The following is a 7,500-nucleotide window of genomic DNA, read 5'->3' as shown; positions in this document are numbered from 1 at the left end:
TGGTTCTCAAAAATTTTCAAAGTCATTTTTTTTTAATTATTTTCAGAGTGCCACTTCCAGGGGGGTGCTCTGGCGCGCCCAGGCCGAAATAGGAGCACTATGGGCGGCCTGCCTCAGCACATTTGCCCCCCCCAAATCCTGGTTCTCCAAAAATTTCAAAGTCAACTTTTTTTGAAATATTTTCAGAGTGCCACCTCTGGAGCCTCTGCAGCGGGGGCTCTCGCCTGCCTGGTCACCCGTCATTCATTTCAATGGGGGGGGGATATGGACGCCTGGTCACCCGGCATTCATTTCAATGGGGAGATTGGAGCCCTGGGCATCCGGCCTTCATTTCAATGGGGGATTTGGACGTCTGGTCACCCGCCATTCATTTCAATGGGGAGATTGGAGCCCTGGGCACCCGGCCTTCATTTCAATGGGGGATTTGGACGCCTGGTCACCCGCCATTCATTTCAATGGGGGGATTTGGACGCCTGGTCACCCGGCATTCATTTCAATGGGGAGATTGGAGCCCTGGGCATCCGGCCTTCATTTCAATGGGGGATTTGGACGTCTGGTCACCCGCCATTCATTTCAATGGGGAGATTGGAGCCCTGGGCACCCGGCCTTCATTTCAATGGGGGATTTGGACGCCTGGTCACCCGGCCTTCATTTCAATGGGGGATTTGGACGCCTGGTCACCCGCCATTCATTTCAATGGGGAGATTGGAGCCCTGGGCACCCGGCCTTCATTTCAATGGGGGATTTGGACGCCTGGTCACCCGCCATTCATTTCAATGGGGAGATTGGAGCCCTGGGCACCCGGCCTTCATTTCAATGGGGGATTTGGACGCCTGGTCACCCGCCATTCATTTCACTGGGGAGATTGGAGCCCTGGGCACCCGGCCTTCATTTCAATGGGGGATTTGGACGCCTGGTCACCCGCCATTCATTTCACTGGGGAGATTGGAGCCCTGGGCACCCGGCCTTCATTTCAATGGGGGATTTGGACGCCTGGTCACCCGCCATTCATTTCAATGGGGAGATTGGAGCCCTGGGCACCCGGCCTTCATTTCAATGGGGGATTTGGACGCCTGGTCACCCGCCATTCATTTCACTGGGGAGATTGGAGCCCTGGGCACCCGGCCTTCATTTCAATGGGGGATTTGGACGCCCGGTCACCCGCCATTCATTTCAATGGGGAGATTGGAGCCCTGGGCACCCGGCCTTCATTTCAATGGGGGATTTGGACGCCCGGTCACCCGGCATTCATTTCAATGGGGAGATTGGAGCCCTTGGCACCCGGCCTTCATTTCAATGGGGGATTTGGACGCCCGGTCACCCGCCATTCATTTCAATGGGGAGATTGGAGCCCTGGGCACCCGGCCTTCATTTCAATGGGGGATTTGGACGCCCGGTCACCCGCCATTCATTTCAATGGGGAGATTGGAGCCCTGGGCATCCGGCCTTCATTTCAATGGGGGATTTGGACGCCTGGTCACCCGCCATTCATTTCAATGGGAAGATTGGAGCCCTGGTCAATCCCTGAAGAGAGACGCTCTCCCCCTGGTCCATGGCGCTCTCCCCCTGGTCCATGGAGTCCCGCAAACGGCCAGCATCAAGCCCCGAAGACAGGCGCTCTCCCACTGGTCCGTGGGAGCCCCGAAGACACGCGCCAACAGCCAGCATCAAGCCCCCAAAGAGAGGCGCTCTCCCCCTGGTCCTTGGAGCCCCGCCGACGGCCAGCGACAAGCCCCGAAGTGAGGCGCTCTCCTCCTTGTTCGGCACATGCACGCACACACACCCCCTCCGCACGAGCCCCTGTGCGCCCGGCGCGCCCGCAGTTGGAAGAAGGGAAAGAGGGGGAAGAGCTGGAAGTGCTGGAAGTGCTGGAAGTGCTGGAAGTGCTGAAAGTGCTGAAAGTGCTGAAAGTGCTGAAAGTAAAGGGGGAAAGCGGACAGCGGCCAGCGGACAGCGGCCAGCGGACAGCGGCCAGCGGACAGCGGCGACAGGCCCAAATGTGCTGAGGGCGGCCGCCTATAGTGCTCCTATTTTCGGCTATGGCAGGCGCTCTCCCCCTGGTCCATGGCGCTTTCCCCCCTGGTCCATGGAGCCCCGCCAACAGCCAGCAACAAGCCCCAAAGAGAGGCGCTCTCTCCCTGGTCCATGGAGCCCCGCCAACAGGCATCAAGCCCCGAAGAGAGGCACTCTCCCCCTGGTCCATGGCGCTCTCCCCCTGGTACATGGAGCCCCGCCAACAGCCAGCAACAAGCCCCGAAGAGAGGCGCTCTCCCCCTTGTCCATGGCGCTCCAGGATGGGGGGGGCCAAATGTGCTGAGGGCGGCCGCCTATAGTGCTCTTATTTCGGCTATGGCAGGTGCTCTCCCCCTGGTCCATGGCGCTCTCCCCCTGGTCCATGGAGCCACGCCAACAGCCAGCAACAAGCCCCAAAGAGAGGCGCTCTCCCCCCTGGTCCATGGAGCCCCGCCAACAGGCATCAAGCCCCGAAGAGAGGCGCTCTCACCCCTTGTCCATGGCGCTCCAGGATGGGGGGGGCCAAATGTGCTGAGGGCGGCCGCCTATAGTGCTCTTATTTCGGCTATGGCAGGTGCTCTCCCCCCCTGGTCCATGGCGCTCTCCCCCTGGTCCATGGAGCCACGCCAACAGCCAGCAACAAGCCCCAAAGAGAGGCGCTCTCCCCCTGGTCCATGGAGCCCCGCCAACAGGCATCAAAGCCCCGAAGAGAGGCGCTCTCCCCCTTGGTCCATGGCGCTCCAGGATGGGGGGGCCAAATGTGCTGAGGGCGGCCGCCTATAGTGCTCTTATTTCGGCTATGGCAGGTGCTCTCCCCCCTGGTCCATGGCGCTCTCCCCCTGGTCCATGGAGCCACGCCAACAGCCAGCAACAAGCCCCAAAGAGAGGCGCTCTCCCCCTGGTCCATGGAGCCCCGCCAACAGGCATCAAGCCCCGAAGAGAGGCGCTCTCCCCCTGGTCCATGGCGCTCCAGGATGGGGGGGCCAAATGTGCTGAGGGCGGCCGCCTATAGTGCTCTTATTTCGGCTATGGCAGGTGCTCTCCCCCCTGGTCCATGGCGCTCTCCCCCTGGTCCCATGGAGCCACGCCAACAGCCAGCAACAAGCCCCAAAGAGAGGCGCTCTCCCCCCTGGTCCATGGAGCCCCGCCAACAGGCATCAAGCCCCGAAGAGAGGCGCTCTCACCCTTGGTCCATGGCGCTCCAGGATGGGGGGGGCCAAATGTGCTGAGGGCGGCCGCCTATAGTGCTCTTATTTCGGCTATGGGCAGGTGCTCTCCCCCTGGTCCATGGCGCTCTCCCCCTGGTCCATGGAGCCACGCCAACAGCCAGCAACAAGCCCCAAAGAGAGGCGCTCTCCCCCTGGTCCATGGAGCCCCGCCAACAGGCATCAAGCCCCGAAGAGAGGCGCTCTCCTCCTGGTCCATGGCGCTCCAGGATGGGGGGGCCAAATGTGCTGAGGGCGGCCGCCTAAAGTGCTCTTATTTCGGCTATGGCAGGTGCTCTCCCCCTGGTCCATGGCGCTCTCCCCCTGGTCCATGGAGCCACGCCAACAGCCAGCAACAAGCCCCAAAGAGAGGCGCTCTCCCCCTGGTCCATGGAGCCCCGCCAACAGGCATCAAGCCCCGAAGAGAGGCGCTCTCCTCCTGGTCCATGGCGCTCCAGGATGGGGGGGCCAAATGTGCTGAGGGCGGCCGCCCATAGTGCTCTTATTTCGGCTATGGCAGGCGAGAGCCCCCGCTGGAGGTGGCACTCTGAAAATATTTCGAAAAAAGTTGACTTTGAAAAAATTTGAGAACCAGGATTGGGGGGCCCAAATGTGCTGAGGGCGGCCGCCTATAGTGCTCTTATTTCGGCTATGGCAGGTGCTCTCCCCCTGGTCCATGGCGCTCTCCCCCTGGTCCATGGAGCCCCGCCAACAGCCAGCAACAAGCCCCAAAGAGAGGCGCTCTCCCCCCTGGTCCATGGAGCCCCGCCAATAGCCAGCAACAAGCCCCAAAGAGAGGCGCTCTCCCCCTGGTCCATGGAGCCCCGCCAACAGGCATCAAGCCCCGAAGAGAGGGCGCTCTCCCCCTGGTCCATGGCGCTCTCCCCCTGGTCCATGGAGCCCCGCCAACAGCCAGCAACAAGCCCCAAAGAGAGGCGCTCTCCCCCCTGGTCCATGGCGCTCCAGGATGGGGGGGCCAAATGTGCTCACTGAGGCCGCCCATGGCGCTCCTATTTCGGCTATGGCAGGCGAGAATCCCCCTGGGAAGTGGCACTCTGAAAATATTTTGAAAAAAGTTGACTTTGAAAATTTTGAGAACCAGGATTTGGGGGGCCAAATGTGCTGAGGGCGGCCGCCCTATAGTGCTCTTATTTCGGCTATGGCAGGTGCTCTCCCCCTGGTCCATGGCGCTCTCCCCCTGGTCCATGGAGCCCCGCCAACAGCCAGCAACAAGCCCCAAAGAGAGGCGCTCTCCCCCTGGTCCATGGAGCCCCGCCAATAGCCAGCAACAAGCCCCACAGAGAGGCGCTCTCCCCCTGGTCCATGGAGCCCCGCCAACAGGCATCAAGCCCCGAAGAGAGGCGCTCTCCCCCTGGTCCATGGCGCTCTCCCCCTGGTCCATGGAGCCCCGCCACAGCCAGCAACAAGCCCCAAAGAGAGGCGCTCTCCCCCTGGTCCATGGCGCTCCAGGATGGGGGGGCCAAATGTGCTCACTGAGGCCGCCCATGGCGCTCCTATTTTGGCTATGGCAGGCGAGAATCCCCCTGGGAAGTGGCACTCTGAAAATATTTTGAAAAAAGTTAAGTTGACTTTGAAAATTTTTGAGAACCAGGATTTGGGGGGCCAAATGTGCTGAGGCAGGCCGCCCATGGCGCTCCTATTTCGGCTATGGCAGGCGAGAATCCCCCTGGAAGTGGCACTCTGAAAAATATTTTGAAAAAAGTTGACTTTGAAAAATTTTTGAGAACCAGGATTTGGGGGGCCAAATCTGCTGAGGCAGGCCGCCCATAGCGCTCCTATTTCGGCTATGGCAGGCGCTCTCCCCCTGGTCAATTTCAACCCCTGGGCACCCGCCAGTCGATTTTTGACCCCTGGGCACCCGCCATCCAATGTCAACCCCTGGGCACCCGCCAGTCGATTTCGACCCCTGGGCACCCGCCATCCAATGTCAACCCCTGGGCACCCGCCAGTCGATTTCGACCCCTGGGCACCCGCCATCCAATGTCAACCCCTGGGCACCCGCCAGTCGATTTTGACCCCTGGGCACCCGCCATCCAATGTCAACCCCTGGGCACCCGCCATCCAATGTCAACCCCTGGGCACCCGCCAGTCGATTTCGACCCCTGGGCACCCGCCATCCAATGTCAACCCCTGGGCACCCGCAGTCGATTTCGACCCCTGGGCACCCGCCATCCAATGTCAACCCCTGGGCACCCGCCAGTCGATTTCGACCCCTGGGCACCCGCCATCCAATGTCAACCCCTGGGCACCCGCCAGTCGATTTCGACCCCTGGGCACCCGCCATCCAATGTCAACCCCTGGGCACCCGCCAGTCGATTTCGACCCCCTGGGCACCCGCCATCCAATGTCAACCCCTGGGCACCCGCCAGTCGATTTCGACCCCTGGGCACCCGCCATCCAATGTCAACCCCTGGGCACCCGCCAGTCGATTTCGACCCCTGGGCACCCGCCATTCAATGTCAACCCCTGGGCACCCGCCAGTCGATTTTGACCCCTGGGCACCCTCCATCCAATGTCAACCCCTGGGCACCCGCCAGCCGATTTTGACCCCTGGTCACCCGCCATCCAATGTCAACCCCTGGGCACCCGCCAGCCGATTTTGACCCCTGGTCACCCGCCAGTCGCCCCTGGTCACCCGCCATCATGGAGCCCCGCCAACAACCAGCAACAAGCCCCGAACACAGGCACCAACGACCAGCAACAAGCCCCGAACACAGGCACCAACGACCAGCAACAAGCCCCGAACACAGGCACCAACGACCAGCAACAAGCCCCGAACACAGGCACCAACGACCAGCAACAAGCCCCGAACACACAGGCACCAACGACCAGCAACAAGCCCCGAACACAGGCACCAACGACCAGCAACAAGCCCCGAACACAGGCACCAACGACCAGCAACAAGCCCCGAACACAGGCACCAACGGCCAGCAACAAGCCCCGAACACAGGCCCCAACGGCCAGCAACAAGCCCCGAACACAGGCACCAACGACCAGCAACAAGCCCCGAACACAGGCACCAACGGCCAGCAACAAGCCCCGAACACAGGCCCCAACGGCCAGCAACAAGCCCCGAACACAGGCACCAACGACCAGCAACAAGCCCCGAACACAGGCACCAACGACCAGCAACAAGCCCCGAACACAGGCACCAACGACCAGCAACAAGCCCCGAACACAGGCACCAACGACCAGCAACAAGCCCGAACACAGGCACCAACGACCAGCAACAAGCCCCGAACACAGGCACCAACGACCAGCAACAAGCCCCGAACACAGGCACCAACGGCCAGCAACAAGCCCCGAACACAGGCCCCAACGGCCAGCAACAAGCCCCGAACACAGGCACCAACGACCAGCAACAAGCCCCGAACACAGGCACCAACGACCAGCAACAAGCCCCGAACACAGGCACCAACGACCAGCAACAAGCCCCGAACACAGGCACCAACGGCCAGCAACAAGCCCCGAACACAGGCCCCAACAGCCAGCAACAAGCCCCGAACACAGGCACCAACGACCAGCAACAAGCCCCGAACACAGGCACCAACGACCAGCAACAAGCCCCGAACACAGGCACCAACGACCAGCAACAAGCCCCGAACACAGGCACCAACGACAGCAACAAGCCCCGAACACAGGCACCAACGACCAGCAACAAGCCCGAACACAGGCACCAACGACCAGCAACAAGCCCCGAACACAGGCACCAACGGCCAGCAACAAGCCCCGAACACAGGCCCCAACGGCCAGCAACAAGCCCCGAACACAGGCACCAACGACCAGCAACAAGCCCCGAACACAGGCACCAACGGCCAGCAACAAGCCCGAACACAGGCCCCAACGGCCAGCAACAAGCCCCGAACACAGGCACCAACGACCAGCAACAAGCCCGAACACAGGCACCAACGACCAGCAACAAGCCCCGAACACAGGCACCAACGACCAGCAACAAGCCCCGAACACAGGCACCAACGACCAGCAACAAGCCCCGAACACAGGCACCAACGACCAGCAACAAGCCCCGAACACAGGCACCAACGACCAGCAACAAGCCCCGAACACAGGCACCAACGGCCAGCAACAAGCCCCGAACACAGGCCCCAACGGCCAGCAACAAGCCCCGAACACAGGCACCAACGACCAGCAACAAGCCCCGAACACAGGCACCAACGACCAGCAACAAGCCCCGAACACAGGCACCAACGACCAGCAACAAGCCCCGAACACAGGCACCAACGGCCAGCAACAAGCCCCGAAC

This window comes from Vanacampus margaritifer, unplaced genomic scaffold (genome assembly GCF_051991255.1).
Source record: "Vanacampus margaritifer isolate UIUO_Vmar unplaced genomic scaffold, RoL_Vmar_1.0 HiC_scaffold_135, whole genome shotgun sequence".
Classification (NCBI taxonomy): domain Eukaryota; kingdom Metazoa; phylum Chordata; class Actinopteri; order Syngnathiformes; family Syngnathidae; genus Vanacampus; species Vanacampus margaritifer.
The sequence above is the reverse complement of the archived record's forward strand: the minus strand, read 5'-3'. Positions refer to the sequence as shown.